The sequence below is a fragment of the Parus major genome, chromosome 4A, assembly GCF_001522545.3.
Source record: "Parus major isolate Abel chromosome 4A, Parus_major1.1, whole genome shotgun sequence".
In the NCBI taxonomy this organism is placed as follows: Eukaryota; Metazoa; Chordata; class Aves; order Passeriformes; family Paridae; genus Parus; species Parus major.
The window spans coordinates 5980634-5996659 of NC_031772.1; the positions used below are offsets into that span (position 1 = coordinate 5980634).

Below are 16026 nucleotides of genomic sequence, written 5' to 3' on the forward strand. Positions count from 1 at the left end.
GAATTCCACACTCAGAATTCCACACTCAGAATTCCACACACAGAATTCCCTACATATAGAATTCCACACACAGAATTCCACACACAGCACCCTCCATTCCCCACACACAGCTTCCCTGGGCCAGTGTGCAGCTGAGGACATCTGTCACCAATTCCATCTTGTCCCCCTGGCTCAGACACATCGGCCATGGCCTCGTTTGCCCTTGGGACCTGCCCTCCCTCCCCTCCCACCCCTGGGTGCTGCAGCCCCGGCCGTGGGGTTTCTCTCCTCTGGTTTCCAAGGCAGAGCCTGAACCCTTTCCAGCCCACCTCCACCAGGAGAGCCTCCTGCCTATCCTTCTGCTTCACAAGGCTGGCTGGGAAGCAAGAATTCCATTTAGGGAAAAAAACACCAACACACCCTGAGGTTTGGAAATTGGTTTTCATCATCATTTCAAAGAGGGAGCGAAGTGCTGATGACACCAAGGCAGGAAGGGAGCCGCTGGCACCACTCTCCCTCTTTGTGACCGTGGCCCTGCAATCCTGCATTTCTGTGGATGAAGGACCTGGGGCAGAGCTCAAACCATTCCTGGGCTCTCTCCAGAGAGCTCCATTTATGGACCTCATAAATCTTCTCAGCTGTCCAATGGGATAACCCTCCCATCCCGCTGGAGGAGCTGTACTGCAAATTCCTCACCAGACAGAGCTTTTCCCAGAAAGGGGCTGAGCTGGGCTGAGTTGGGTGAGCAAGGGGTGACAGGGGGTTGGTGCTGTCCCAGGGGTGACAGGGGGGCTGGTGCTGTCCCAGGGGTGACAGGGGGCTGGTGCTGTCCCAGGGCTGACAGGGGCTGGTGCTGTCCCAGGGGGCTGGTGCTGCCCCAGGGGTGATAGGGGCTGGTGCTGTCCCAGGGGGCTGGTGCTGCCCCAGGAGCCACAGCCCAAGCCCGGGGTGGGGTTTGAGGTCTCTTGGGACCCTCTGGAATACAAAATGTCCCTAGTGAAGGAGGTAAGGCAATAGGGATGTTCCAGAAAAACACCCATACCCAGGACACAGCAAATCCCACATTCCTCCCCAGCCCTGTAGCCCACACAGCCTCGGAGGCTTGTCAGGAGAGGTTCCCTCCCCAGGTTTTCCTTCAGAAGATGCTTTTTACAAGTGTGTATTTATGAACGAGGAGCTGGGCTTCCACCCTTCCCTTTGCACGACGGCAGCTCTTGCCGCTGGGGTTTTCCTGCTGAGGTACATTCCTAAATAAATAAATAAAGCAGTTAAATAATTTCCTGTCTAATTGGTAAGAGGATGAAATAAGTGACCTAATCAGCCTTTTCTGTCTCTTGTTTCTGCCTAACTCTGACCTTACTCGGCCCAGCTTGGCAGTACAGAGAGCCGGGTGTGTGGGGTTGGGTTGGCCTCATTTTCCCTGGAGCAGACATGGGAAGCATCAGGCTCGTGGGCTCTGAGCTTTCCTCGGCTCATTCCAATCCCATCAACCCTTACCTGGAGCTGCAGAGGCCATAAAGCTTCTCTGTGCATCCCTGTTCTCCATGTGCAGCTGTTGGGAAGCAGGCCAGCCTGAATGTTTGTTGAGATGCTCCCATAAAGCTAAAAAAGCCTGGAATTACCCCAAACCAGGCTGGTCTCCTGTGCCCCAGCGCAGCCAATGCTGGCTCCAGGGTGTGTTGTCAGTGTCCAACCCTGGATGGTGCAAGGAAACTGCTCCAGGATTTGTTACTGAGGGGGAGGAGAAGCCAGGAATGCTCCTCTCAGAACTGGGCTGGGTCCCGGCGTGCAGGAGCACAACCAGAACCAGGTCCTCTGTCCCTGATGAGAGGAATTTGGTGTTTCCCAAGTGTCCCTGCTGCAGTGAGCCATCCCTGCTGCCCCAAGGAGCTGCACACTTTGGAAGCTCAGCTGATCTCCCAGGGCCACAGAAAGATGGTCCCATCTCTTCCCCGAGTTGCTCACTCCTCTGCCTCTCTCTGTTGGATTATTTGGATTATTTCCCTGAAATTTATCATCTGTTTTCCTTTGCTCAATCCCACCTTCCTAGCTCCACATTCCTCTACCTTTCTAAATCATTTCCCTCCCTCCTGCCTGCTGACACCTTGAAACCAGCTGAAGGTCAATGGTTTAACACCTCTCCCCTGCTTTTCTGCCTCTTCCACCCCAGCACGAGCAGGTTCCAATCTGCAGACTGTCCCCACGGGGTGTCCCCCACTATAAAGCTGATTTTCCCTCCTGGTTCCATGACCCAGCTCCCAGGTTACAGCCATGGACAAAATATCCTTGGGGTGAATTGCTCATCCCAGTTCTCCAGCAGCTGCTGCCATGCACAGGTGAGAACATCTGCCACCCCACCCAGGTCAGCATCCTCTTCCTTCTCTTCTTCTTTTCCTCCTTTTCCATCTCTTTCTCCTCTTTCTCTCCAGCCCTCCCCATAAGGTTCCTTGGGCTCTGCTCTGTCCCAGCCTGTCCTGTCTCCCTCGTGCCCGTGTCTCCTCCATCCCTCGGTGTTCGGGGTGTGTTCCCAAGTCCTGGTCCAGCAAGGGCAGCTCCGGCTCCGGGGACAGTCAGGCAGGGAGGGCTCCGTGCTCCACCTCCGCTGCACCTTCCAGCTCTCCCTCTCCCCCCTCCCGAAATTTGGCACTCTAATCCCGTTTGGACACCGCTAACTCCGGCATCCTCCCCCTCCGCCTTCCCTCTCCGGTGCCTCGCGGTGACTCCCGCAGACGCTGCCTTATCTACAGCCCATTTGTTATTCCCATTCCTATTCATCCCTGGTTCCCGGGCTGCCTGTGCCGCGGGAGACAGGAAAACAAAGTCAGCTCTGGCCTCGGGGGACACCGAGCAGAGGCGCACGGCAGAGGGCTCGGGGTTCGGGGCAGCGCTGCTCTCACGGCCGGCCCATTTCCCGTGGCTCCCACAGCCGGGAGAGCAAGGGCGAGCCCAGGAGAAGGTCTGTGAAAGCCGGTCAGCTCCCCCGGGCCCTGCCCCGGGTGTTGTGACACAGGCAGGCAGCCCCGGAGCGGTGACACGGTGACACGGTGACACTGCCGAGCTGGAGCAGCTCCCTGCGGCTGCCGACATCTCCTCCCAAGATGGATTTCAGAGCAGGGATCATTCATCACCCGTTATTCCTGTATTTATTTGGGGTTTGCCTTGAAGTGTTGTTGCTTTTGACAACTCGCTCTGTGCTGGGGAGGGATGAGGGGGGGACCATCCATCACCTCCCCCGACCCATCCCTGCATCCATCCGTCACCTGCACAAGCTCACAGAGGGGCAAGGCTGAGGAGCCAGGATCTGGGGGATGAAATCCCAGATTATCCTGACTCAGAGGGCACCCACGAGGATCTCTGATTCCAACTCCTGGCCCTGCACAGGACACTCCAACAATCCCAGCCTGTGTTCCTGCCCAGACCAGAGGCTGCCTCCCATGAGCACTTCCTTCCCTCTTCATCTTCCCTCCAAGGGCCCTTGCCTTAGGGCTGCTTTAGTCTTATCCTTAATAGGAGAAATGTAAGGCTAAGGATGGCTGCAAACTGGAAAACAAATTCCCCAAAAGTAGGGCAGGCCACAGAGCGGAGCCGAGCCCGTCGCATTGTCTTTTCTCGGAGAAGTTCACATTTTTTCAGTGAAAAACAAAACTAAAGCAAACAAGTTGTGTTTGTTGGGATTTTGTTCTGGCTGTTGTGTGCCCCAGCGTGCCTGTGCCTGTGTGCATGCGTGGAATTGCTTGTTCCAGCTCTTCTCCCAAGGGAAGCCAAAGTAGGGAAATAAAAACCTAAAGTGTTTTTTTTATCATTGCTGCTCAGAAACTAAACAATTTCAGCTATGCAGGATCCTCACAGAGGAAGGTAATTGAGATCACAGAGGCTTTTTCCCCACACAGGCATTTCCATGAGAAGGGTTTGATCCACCAGTTTTAAGTGCTTTGTTTTTAAGTATGTTCTTTCTACATGGCAGAAAAGTTTTCCCCAAACCAGTTCTTTGCCCCAAACCCTCCTGTTCAGGCTGTCCCCAAGGCCAGGGATGTGCCAGCCCAGATGACCCGGGCTCAGACTGGGCCACAACCCCATGACAGGGAGGATGCCACTAATTAAGATGGCATCATGTGTCTGGTGACCCAGGTGTGGAGAAGAAGAAAAAGACAGAGCTTGGCCTAAAAAAAGTGTAAAAAAAGGTTTGTGGGACCCAGGCAGGGAAGGGTTTGATCAGCCCTGATGAACAAATGGCTCAAAGCACACCAGGAGCTCAGTGACCAGTCCCAGTGACCAGCCCAGCCCCTCAGGGTCACCACGCCACTGGTGGCACCACGGAAGGCCTGGGAGCTTCCAGAGATGCTGACGGGACAACCAAGACCCACCTTGTGGGACCTCACCCCTTCTCCACTCCCTCATCCTCCCTCCTCCTGTCAGGATGGAGATGGAGCTGTGTGGATCCATCCTCCCAGGGCTTGCTTCACCTCACCTCTCCCGGGATACCCCACCCCACTCCCAACACTTTTTTTGAGTCTCCAGCTTTTCCCCCATCCCAGAGCCGCAGCCCGGGGATGCAGGGAGAGATAAGGCCCTGCTCACGTTACCTGACGCTGCCTTCCCGCCACCTGATAGCATTAATTATGACTTATTCTAATATGAAAGGACCCCTTCAGGAGGTTTCCCCCTGCTCTGCCTCCATCCCTGCGCCCACCACGGGGACCCCTCGCCCCTCCCCGAGCCCACGGGACGTCCCAGTTTTCAGCAACACGAGATACAGGAGGCTCTTTGAAAACGCTGCACTCTGGCAGCGTTCCCACCTCAGTTTCAAATCTCACCGGATAATATTCTCCATATTCCTTTATGGAAACCAGAAATTCTGGCTTTGCCGTGCCTCGGCGGCGCTCGCGCCTGAGCCACGGCTGCGAGGAGCTGGGGGACAGCAGCGGTGGCAGCAGGCACAGCCCTTGCCACTAGCCATCAAATAAAGCCACAGAAGGCAGAGCTGGGGGGAAAACTCCTCTGCCAAACACGTTGTTCACCCAAAAGGGCAGCTGCAGGTCAACCGCGACACCGACACAACGGGAATGATCTTGTACCCCACAAAAAGGGGAGAAACCCGATCAAATCCACCGTTTGTTCCGCTGGCTTTGAAGGAAAGCTTCTTGAAGTTCTGTGATTTGGGCTGAAATGATGTTTTCAGGAGAAATTTGCCTGTGTTTAAGTCAAGCCCACTTAAGAAGCTTAAAAAGGAAAAGCTTGGAGCGCACGTGGAATGTTTGCTTGGTGATTGAACCAAACGTTTGGGCTGACTCGAGGCAGGTTTTGGACAGGGGATTTTTTTTCCAGTTTGTTTTTCATTTTACTGAGTGCAAGTTTGGGTTTTGTCAATGTCTCCCAAATTTCCTGTAATCCCTGTGGAAAGCTGGGCTGCCAAGGGCTGGGAGAGCCCCGTGTCCCAGTGCAGGGATGGTTGTTGAATTCCTACAGTCCCCAGAATGGCCAGGGACCTGCAAATAACCCCATGTGCTGTCCAGCTGCCAGGAATTCCCTGCCCAGGTTGTATGGGATTATCTGGAATGGGAAGGGCTCTGCCAGGGCACAAGGGAACATTCCAGGGTCTCCAGTTCTAGGGGTCCCTGTGGAGAGGATTGCTTGGAAAATCTCCCTTGGAAATGTGGTGAAAACAGGTTTTTTCTCAGGATATCAGTGAGGGAAAAACACAAATCTGCTCTAATCTGGTGCTGCTGGGAGCTCTTGTGAGCATCAGCCCGGAGGTACAGAAGGGTGACACGTCCTGTGGAGTGATGGGGTACATTTGTATTTCCATACAATTTATAAATGAGCCAGGCATGGGGATAGCTGGTGGGATGCTCTCAGGAACAGAAGCAGGCAGGGGCAGGTCACAGAGCCATCCCATGCCATGGGATGGGAATGGAGCTGAGCACAGGGGCAGCAAGAGCTAAAAACGCACATTTTCAAGCCCCAAAATGTGAGCTCATCCTCCTGGATAAGGGCGGTGCCACTCCAAGGACAGGGACTGGTGGAAGGAAAGGAACTGCACAGAACAGCAAACAACAAGAACAAACCCTAAAAGGGGGCTCTTTGCCCTAAAATACCCTCAAAACCTTCATGGCTTGAGCCTGACTAGTGCAGAAGCTGCTTTGAGCAGCCAAGTGACAGCAGGGAGTGGAAGGATCCTGCCTGAGGGCAGAAGTGGGGGAGCAGCCCCAGAAAGGCCGGGATACCCATCCAACAGGTGCTGGGAAGGGAATGTCAGCTCAGCTGAATGGGGATGTTCCCTGCCAGCCTCTGAAGTGGAGCTGCCAGGCCTCCCGCTGCTCCTAATCCACAGCACGTTGAGGAGCTAAATATATTCCCAGCCTAATGCAGCAGGGCCTTGCTAATCTGCCCTTCATCACTTGGACACCCAGGACTGGCTCTCTCCACATCTCAGGAGAGGTTTAACAGCAGAACCAGCAGGATGAGGGGCTCCTGTTACCGAGAATTCCCGGCTCTGGCAGGGGTGGCTCCGGCTGCTCCCGAGGACACGATGAGGATGAGCACCAGGCATCGAAACAGAGCTGCACTTGTCAGAGGGAATGAGCCGTGGGCTCCCCACCGGCCTGACCTTGCCCTGTGCTGGACTGGGGAAAAAATTGCATTTGTTAATTTACAAGACAATTCTCCCAGTCGTTAGTGTGATTCAGATCATAATCCCGGGGTGTTTTCATGGGATCACAGACCGGTTTGGGTTGGAAGGGACATCAAAGTCTATCCAGTGCCACCCCTGCCATGGGCAGGGACACCTTCCAGTACCCCAGGCTGCTCCAAGCCCTGTCCAACCTGGCCTTGGACACTCCCTGGGATGGGGAATCCACAAATCCCCATCCCAGGTCCTGTCTCCTGCGATCAGGGATGTTTAGGGAACACTGCTGAGAGAACTCCCTTGAGCTGGGCCCTTGGAGTCAGTGATGGGACAGCATTCCTTGTGCCTGGAAAAGCCCAGGATGGCCATCAGCATCCCAGGGTGTGCACACACCCCTCACAGCAGAGTCAGGTGGGCACAGGCAGCTTCCTCCAGCTCACACCCCAAAAGATAACTGAATTAATCCTGCAAAACGGGGCAAGGAATGTTCCCCAGGGATGCTGGGCAAAGGCTGGATGCCGTGGAGATTCCCCACTCAGCCCTGCTCCCACATCCCAGGGGAAACAGGAGCCGGGGAAGGGGAGCCCAGGTGCTGCCTCGTGCTCGGCCACCCGTAACCAGCTGGTCCCATCTCCCACTCCCTGTGCCTGCATTAGCATTCCCCAAATCCTTTTAACGCACTGATCTGATAAGGGATCTGCCTGTATTGGATTTTTTTCCCGGTGACACATAACCCAGCTGGCTGGGTGGCGGCTCGGGGAGGAATCAAACGGTCAGGAACAAATGAGTAAATCAAGTTACCATTTTACATCTCTTTAAGTTGTTTCCCTCTAAGAGCTCCCCAGATTTTATCTCAGGTAGCTTAATTGGAACAGGAGAGCCGGGGCTCCGAGGAGCGCCGGGCTTTCCAAGGGAAGGGCAGCCCCCACCAGGTAGGAGGGAGCTTTGCTCGGGAAAGCGCAAGGGAAGGGGAAAGGCAGGGATAATTTATCCAGCCTTGTGGGAAGCCCAGAAAAGGGCCTGGAGTCCCCGTGCTGGTGAAGATGGACCGGGAGCAGCCCTTTCCCAGCAGAGCTGAGCACTGCGGGGAGAGGGCTCTGCCTCGGCATCACCTGCCTGGCACCCTCACCTTCACCAGCCGACCCCGAGCATCCCGCAGTGCCCTCCCTGCTGCATTTGCTGGATGCCTTTGTCTCTGGAGAGCCCGCAGCTCTCACCTTACCTGCCTCAGTCTCCCCCTTGGCTGTTCCCTGGCCCCAGCTGTCTCCAGCCCCCAGAGCCGGAGCTCCCAGGAATTTGTGCCTTGGGACCACAGGTTGCTGATCCAGGTGAGAACCGAGCAATTGCCACTCGGGAGCCTTGTCCTGGGCTGCTCCTTCCCGCTGTTACCTTGGACGAAGCCCACAGCAGTTCCCAGGGCTGGGAATGCTGCGCACGTTCCCTACACCCTGCTGACACACCCCACCTCCCGTGGGCAGACCTCCCATCCCAGCCTTCCCCAGACTGGGAGAACTGGGCAGCTACTGCTCAGCTTTGCTAGTTTCTGCTCCTGAAGTGTTTCTGTGCAGAAATCTGCCCAGATTTCCCTAACCTGAGATAATAACCTGAGGAATTTCTAGTCAGGCTTCATTGGCCATGGCATTTCACTGCTCTTTCACAAATCCCTGATGTCTTCTTACCCCAAAACACAGCAGAAACAGAAAACAAATCAATCCACATAACAACAGCATGATCAGCTTTTGTCTGGCCCGGAAGAGGGGAGAGAGCAAGGGAAGAGAGGAGAGATGGAGTGATAGAGAGAGAAGGGAGAGAAAGTGCAGGGCTGAGGAGGGACAGCATTTATGGACTCGTTGGAAACCATCAATCACTGTTAGTGCAAGGGGCTGTTTAGAGCTGCTGAGTATTAAATTCCAGCAGAATTTGATGAATAACAGGAGGAAAAACATTCCTGTTGTAGAGGAATAAAAACAAGAGTTCCCTCTTCCCCTTGTGCCAAACATCCCCAACCTGAGGGAAAGTCCTGGGAAAGGTTGTTCCTGAGCAAGGGGATGTGGAGCAGCCTCTTTGGGAACTGGAGAGGGGCTGCAGGGCTGAAAAGGATCTGAACTGGAGCATGCAGGACCTCACTTTTTCAGCCCAAACCTCCTGGTGGTGGAATGGATAGGGAGTGGCTCATTTTGCCTTAATGATCAGCCAGCCCCTGCTAATTATTAGCAACTGGAGTGAGTCTGCTCAGATAAAATCATGCTCCTGACTCCCCAGGCCCTGCACCCTTTGGGGCTCAGAGGGGTTCTTACTGCCCAGGGGCCTCCTGCTGCTGATCCCATCGTTCCACTGTCTGGGACACACTCAGGGCTGCCCTCCTGTCTTTAAAGATCCAGCCCCCAAAAGCACAGACCCTGGTGATGGAGATTGGCATTTGTTGCTTCCCCACATCGTTCTCCAAAGCATCAGCAGCAGCATCACTCCTTAATTAGACAGGCTTGTAATGAGAGCTGAGGGCCCCAGAGGCTTGTCTGACATCACCAGGTATTGCTGTCAAGCAGACAGAGAAAAATGCACTGAGATTCAGCCAGAACATCCCCAGAACGAGGGAATTTGTCCTAAAAATGCAGGGGCTGATGCTTTGGCTTTGGCTTGTCTCTGTGCTGGGGAGGAGGGAGGGGAGCACCTGAACCCAGGCAGGTTTGGAAAACATCAAACAACAGCACAGGGGGCACTTGGGCTTCTGATGAAGAATTAATTTGGCATCAGCATAAATGTGCAATGGAAAGGCTGGTACAGCTCAGGTGACCTTTTCCCAGAGCCGTGCGGGCTGTCAGGGTGACAAATGGGACACCTGGGCGCTGGCACAAAGGGGGAGCACTCCAAGGTCACCTCGGTTTGCTAAATAAGGGGTGGCTGCACTTTGGGGGCAGATTCTGGACCCCAGGCTGCTGTGGGAGGTGGAAGCGAGGCAATCCCACTCTGGCCACGTCCCAGAGGGAGGGCAGTGGCTGTGCAGGGTTCCAGCTGGGCAGAGACCACAGCGTGGCCATGGCAACGTGAGCATGGCATGGACATGGCATGGAAGTGTGAACTTGTTCATGGTCACTCACCACCGAGCAGCAGGCTCTGACCCAGCCCCCTCCTGCCCCCAGAGGTGCCAACCCTGCTGCAGGAATGGGATGTGTGACATGGAACGTGTCCTGGAGGCGCTGCACCGCGGAGGGAGGGCACAGAATTCCCAGCACCTGGCATGGCACCCAGCGAGAGACTGGAGCTGGGAGCAGGGTGCCCCCAGGACCCTGAGTCCCCCAGGCCCTGTCCCTGCCATGTGGCAGCAGCCCAAGCACGGCTCTGATGGGAGAATGACTCACAGGGACTCTGCTGAGGGTGTGTTTCCTATTAGGGCCGTTCAAGTCTCCACAATTAGGAATGCAGCTCAACCAGAGTGTGAATCCCTAATAGGAAACATTCCCCAGATGCACATGAGGGCCCCGAGGAAGATGCCAGCCCTGGAAAGGGCTGGGGGGCGAGAGCCGCCGGGATGGCTCCCACATGAGGCGGCATCAAAGGCGAGGCTGCAGTCCCGGGGTCTCCGTGGCCACTTCTGCCAACTTTGATCAGGGTTTGTCGTCTGACTCCCAAACAGTTTTTTCACACTTGTTTCCCAAGTGTGAAAAGCCTGAAGCCATGTTGGAAACTCTGAGACAATTTTGGATTCCTTTGCAACAAAGCCAAGGCCAGGACAATGGGACTTTGATGTTATTGACATATTGGTTCAGAGTTTCCTTGTTTCCATTTCCCAGCATTAGGCCGGAGCAGAGGGCTGCTGCCTTGCTCTGTTTAATTAGGTAATGTTTGTACAGTGCTCGGAGAATATAAAGTGCTCAGCAAGTGGAAAGCGTTATCCTTATTACTATGCCTTCCATATCCACTGGCTGTGTTTGGTGGAGCTGCAAAAAGCTTTGAAAGAAAAATAAAATAAGGTCAAGTTTATTTTATTTAAATGTAAAATAAAATTGTGGTGCTGAGCAGAAGTAATGGGCTGGCAGAGGCGGGGAGGGAAGAGCTCCGTGTGTCTCCGGAGCAGGGACAGCACAGATGGTGCCAAGCTCAGTTCCCTTGATGTTGTCCCAAGCTGTCCTGTCACTGTGTGTGGCTGGGACAAGCCCTTCCCAGAGGCAGCAGAAGCCAGGGCAGCTCTCAGCCTCCCTGCTGGAATTGCCACCAGTGGAGCTCCTGGTGCCCATCACGCTTTCATCAGGTGGAGATGGGACAGCCACGGATGGGGCGGCTGCCAGGCAGGGCCAGCCGGGCAGGACAGGGCTCCCAGCACTGCCACATCCTCCAGGCACTTCCCTGGGTGCTGCCAGCCCTCGGTGCAGCATTCCAGAGACAGGGAAATCACCCCAGTGCTGCTGATCTGCCTCCCAGTCCCGGGCACTGAGGATGCTCTGAGTGGCTGAGAACGGGACACCCCTGCAGTGCCACAGCTGTCCCCCAACCCAAAGTGATGCCAGGGATAATTCTAGCCAGGACTGCTCCACTTGGGCCCCAGGGCTGGGGCTGGCTGAGTTTTCTCAGGCTGCTGTTCCCTTTTTCCTTCCCCTGGGTGATTTCCCCTCATTGTGATTCCTCTCCTTGCTGGTGATAAAATATTTGACGAGTTGCACTGAAGGCCCAGACTCAGCAGCCCACCCCAACCCTCCCACCCCAGCCTCTCCCCCACCAAATATGTTTGTATTTTTAACATTTTTAGGCAACAATCTTAAACCGAAGCAGATGTGACAATGAATATTTATCTGCAGCATCTCAGTATGGGATTTTCTCTTAAACTCGATAAAATAAACTGCTCAGGATACAGAACAACATTTCTCCTAATATACAATACACAAGGGGCAGGAGGGGAATTAGCAGATGAACTCGGCATTAAAGCCATTTAAAATCAAAAGAGCAGCAGCATTTACATGCGAGGAGAACAGTTGGTGCTTTCAGTGAGATCCTGGCGTGTTTTCCTCCTCATTCCTGGAGGCTTGCAAACACCAGGCAGAAAAGTTGCTGCCAGGGAGGGGCAGGTGAGCAGGGGGCTGTTCCCACAGGTGGGAGAGGCAGGAGCAGCCCCTGTGCCGAGTGGGGAGCAGCTCCCATGGGATGGGATGAGGAGCAGAGCGAGGAGGGGAAGAAGGCAAACACTGCTCCGGTGAGAAGGAGGTCACCAGGCCCCAGTCCCACCCTCGTGTCCCTCCCTCACGGGGGCAGCTCCCCCCTGCTGACCCCACCAGGGTTTGTTTCCATCCAGCAGGAGAGTGGCAGTCAGGGAATTGTCCCCACTCTGCTGCCATGCTCGGAGGCTGCTGGATGGACTCTGCTGGCACTGGTGCACCCTTCACTGGGACTGCTGGGCTTCCAGGGCAGGACTGGACCTTCAGCATCTCCCTGTGCAGAGGAGGCCGGGATGCTGTGGGATCCCTGGGCTAAGATGAGCTCCTGTCCCACAGGGCAGCCCCACAGGACCAAGTCCTGTGCTTGCCCTGGTGCTCAGAGCCCCTTCCTCCCTACCCTGCTCATCCTCAGGGCCTGGCTTTTGGGGCTCGAAGTGAGGAGTGACTAAAACCTGCTGCAAACCCTGGGGTGAGCGCTGGGGCCGGGCCCAGCCCTGCCGGATCTGGCGGCTGCTGGAGGCAGCGTGTGTCCCTGGAGCTGGAGGGCATTGCCAACCTTGCCACGTTGTGCTCCAAGAGCCAGGCACGTTTCTCCAACCTGCTGTCTCTGACGCAAATCCAGAACAATATGCAGATTAAAAATAACAACCACAACAAAAAGGCTCCACCACCATCCCAGAGAGCCCCACGCACACGGAGCCCTCCCCAAAGCCGGAGCAGGGAGCAGGGGGTGGGTGTGAGCCCAGGGGTCTGGAGGGGCAGCAGGAGGGCCCTGAGGGTCTGTCCTATCCTGTGTCCAGGGTCTGTCCTATCCTGTGTCCTGGGCTGAGAGGCCACTAAAGCCCCTCGTGCTCATTCACTCCCCCACAGCTCTGCAAAGGGAGCGCTTTGGAGGGGCCAGGGACACTTGTGTCACTATGGTGGCCCTCTGTGAGCAGAGCCCAGCTGAGCTGAGCTGGTGACCACAGCACCACACACTGCAACATCTCATTTCTCCTTGGTTTAGAACCATCTACCCTCCTCCTCCTCTCCCAGAGAGGGATCTGTGTCTCTGGGTCCTGAGGGACCCCTAAATAACAAGTCAAAGGGACAAGGTCTCCTTTGGTCTGCAGAGAACATGAACTGGAGCCAAAAAGCTGCTGACTGAAAGGGCTCAGCAGCTTCCCGAGGGCAATGGTCCCAGCTGGTGGCACTGACAGTGTCAGAAATGGGATGGTGACTGTTTGAGCCTGGAGGGAGCATTTCCCATGCTGAACAGAGCCCAGGCTGCCACAGGAGATGCCTCCAGCCACCAGCACAGGCCCCTGGGCCAGTGAGGGAAGTGGAAGGCTTTGGAGTCCCTTTTAAAGCACAGGGATGGTCCCCAGGCCCTGCCCCATCCTCTGCTCAGGAGGATCCTGCTCAGGACTGTGTGGTCCTGTCTGTTCCAGCCAGCACCAGACCCCACCCTGCAGTCCCCCTGTCCTGAGCAGGGATTTTCCCTCTGTGCTTCAGTCCCCGAGCTTGGCCAGGTCAGGGCTCCCCACCTGACTCCTGAGGCAGTGAACGTTCCCTCATCCCTTATCCCTCCTCCCTCACCCCCAGAGCTGGCCAGCTCCAGGCTCCCCTCGTGCCTTCCTGGAGGAGGAGGGCTCTGATGTCCTGAGCTGTGCCCAGAGCTCCCAGGGGAGCAGGGGGACATTCCCAGCCCAGGAGCTGCCCGGCATCCCGAGACAGGTTTTGTTCACTCCCAACCTCCACGAGAGTGGCCTGACGTGATGCTGCAGCCACAGAACATTCCTTTGTAAGGAAATAAAGTGTCAGTGCCTCAGCTGTGACATCCAAGCTCCGCTTCAGTAGCGTGCCCTGGGCAGAAAGAGGCGGCGGGTTCCTGTTTAGGTTTTCGGTTACTGTGTTTGTAAAATATTTATTTTTCTTGGTGTTTCTATCCCAGCCCTTTTAGAATCCAAATATTTGGAGGCTGGAGAAGCCGTGGCCGGGCCCAGCACTGCTTTGCTGGCTGGGCTCGGCGTGTGCCAGGCATGCTGATGGCCCTGGACCCCCCCAGCCAGCCCTCAGCATCAGACAACGTTTGAATGCAGTCTCCAGGGGTGGAGAGGGTGGTATGAGGCACTGAAAGAGCTGGGAGAGGAGAGAAAAAGGAGAAGAAAAAAGAAAAGGGAAAGAAAAAAAAAAAAAAAAAAGCAAGCAAGGCAGTGGCGTATAAATGAATAAATAATAGTAATAAAAAAGATCATTGGGAAGCAAAGACATTCTTTATGGTGCATTAATGTGTTTTCTCAGCTGCTCTCTTGACTCGGCACCAGCTCTTGCAGTTCCTGTCCTCAGGACACTCGGTTGGGCGCAGGAAGGTTTGTTCTGGCTGCTCTGTCCCAATCCCCCTGGCCCTGGAGCTCCTGTCACCCTCTGCCTCTTGGGGTAACGCAGAGCCCCACCCGCCCCTTTCCCCATGGCCCATCACTGTGTCCTGGGACTCGGCTGTGGGGAGAGGAGCCTCTTGCTCCAGAGCAACCCCTCAGGTGGGAAATGCCACAGGAGCCCGGGGTTTTGTCCCCTCGGAGCCACCCAGCCCTGCCTCCCCCCAGCTCTCCGAGGTTCCCTGAGCTTTCCTCCTCCCCCGCCGCAGCAGTTCCCAGGGGAGGATCCATCGGCAGAGCTGCTGGGACCCCAGCCCAGGAGGCAGCAGCTCTTATCAGGCGCTGCCAGCTCTGTCACCACGCTGCGCTGAGTGACGGGCGCTCCCACCTGCTCCCGGCGCTGAGCACGGGGTGCTGCTGCTGCTGCTATAGAAACACCCAACTTCTTACACTCACCTCCTTTTTTCTTTCTCTCTTTTCTTTTTCCCTTTAGACCCTCAAAGCCGAGTCTGAATTCCCTCACGGTTCAAAGGAAGATCCGACGGGCTCCTGAGCGCAGCCGCATCCCTGCCGAGGCTGTGGCAGGGCGTGGTGAGCCATCCCCACCTCTCCGAGGGAACTCCAGAGTCACCACCTGCTTTTGCAGGAGCGGAGCTGAGCCCCCTCCTGCTCACACCAGGACCACGGGATTTGTTCCCTGGGCTGGCACTGCTCCGTGAGCTCATCGGCTGCTCCGGCAAAGCCCCACACGGAGCTCTGGTGGGTTTATTTTGCTGGCTGCTCTCACCCAGCTGTTTATTTTCTTGAGTTTCCCCCAGGAGCCCACTCCACACCTGGAACTGTGCTGATGAGTTGACTTCAAAGCTGAACTAGCTCTGCAAATCCCTTCCATGCGTGACCGTGGGGAGCAGGTGCTCCTCGCTTCCCCAGGGCTGCAGAGTCCCCCCGCAGCAGAGCAGGATCCGCCTCATTCCTCATTTGCCAAGCAGAGACACTCACATGGAAAACCAGCCTGTCCTCAAGTCACGGAATCACAAAAGAGTTTGTGTTGGAAGGGTCCTTAAAGCCCATCCAGTGCCACCCCTGCCATGAGCAGGGACAACTTCCACTGTCCCAGGCTGTACCAAGCCTTGTCCAACCTGGCCTTGGACTCTTCTAGGGGTCCAGGGGCTCTGGACAGCCTAAGCCACCAAGTCTGGACTCATTTGGCATCACCATGGTAGATCCAGCACATCCCTTCTCATCCCTTCCTGACCTCATTGGCCTTGGCTGACAGTGGCTTGTTTTGGGATCAGTCCCTGTGGACGCTCTGCAAACCAAATAAGCTCAGTGTAAGATCCAAGGAGACATTTACTAATGGGCTTTGAGCTGAAATTCAACCCGTCCTCAAAGAAAAAAAAAATTTCCTTCAAACTAAAAGGTTCTGAGCAAACCTGACTTGAGAGTCATTTAATACCCTGTCAGCTTCCCTTCCCACTGCTGCTGGCTCTGGTGAGGTGAGCCGTGTCCCTGGGACCGGGCTCCTGCTCTCCTGTGCCTGCTAGGAAGGTAAAAACAAATCCTGAAGTGCAGATGCCAGAGTCACTGACCCAGACAGATCCTTCTGGAGCCCGGCTTTGGCTCGAGCCTCAGTGGAAGGCCAGGACAGGTCATTTCCCAATTCCCCCACTTTGATTCCCATTGTCTCTGCTGAGATTCCACTTCCCACACCGCAGCCCAGCACTGCTGCATTCCGGAGGCATTTCAGAGTCCTGGGGGTGTTGGTCTGGGCAAGTGGCACAAATGGTGATGCCATCAAAGCAGGACAGACTTTCCAGCTGTGACACCTGTGAGAGTCAGGTCAGCCGTGTTTCTCCTGCCCCACAGCTCAGGAGCAACTCTTTTCTTTTCTTTTCTTTTCTTTTCTTTTCTTTTCTTT

General features: G+C 55.4%; 1 long non-coding RNA gene across 1 annotated transcript; it reads right to left on the reverse strand.

Annotated features, from left to right (window-relative positions):
• Nucleotides 1-5001: 5001 nt before the first annotated feature.
• Nucleotides 5002-7992, reverse strand: LOC117244357. The gene is made up of 2 exons (XR_004497282.1): nucleotides 7827-7992; nucleotides 5002-6602 (listed from the first exon to the last, which is right to left on the reverse strand). It is a non-coding gene; the product is annotated as an uncharacterized LOC117244357 (long non-coding RNA).
• Nucleotides 7993-16026: the final 8034 nt, after the last annotated feature.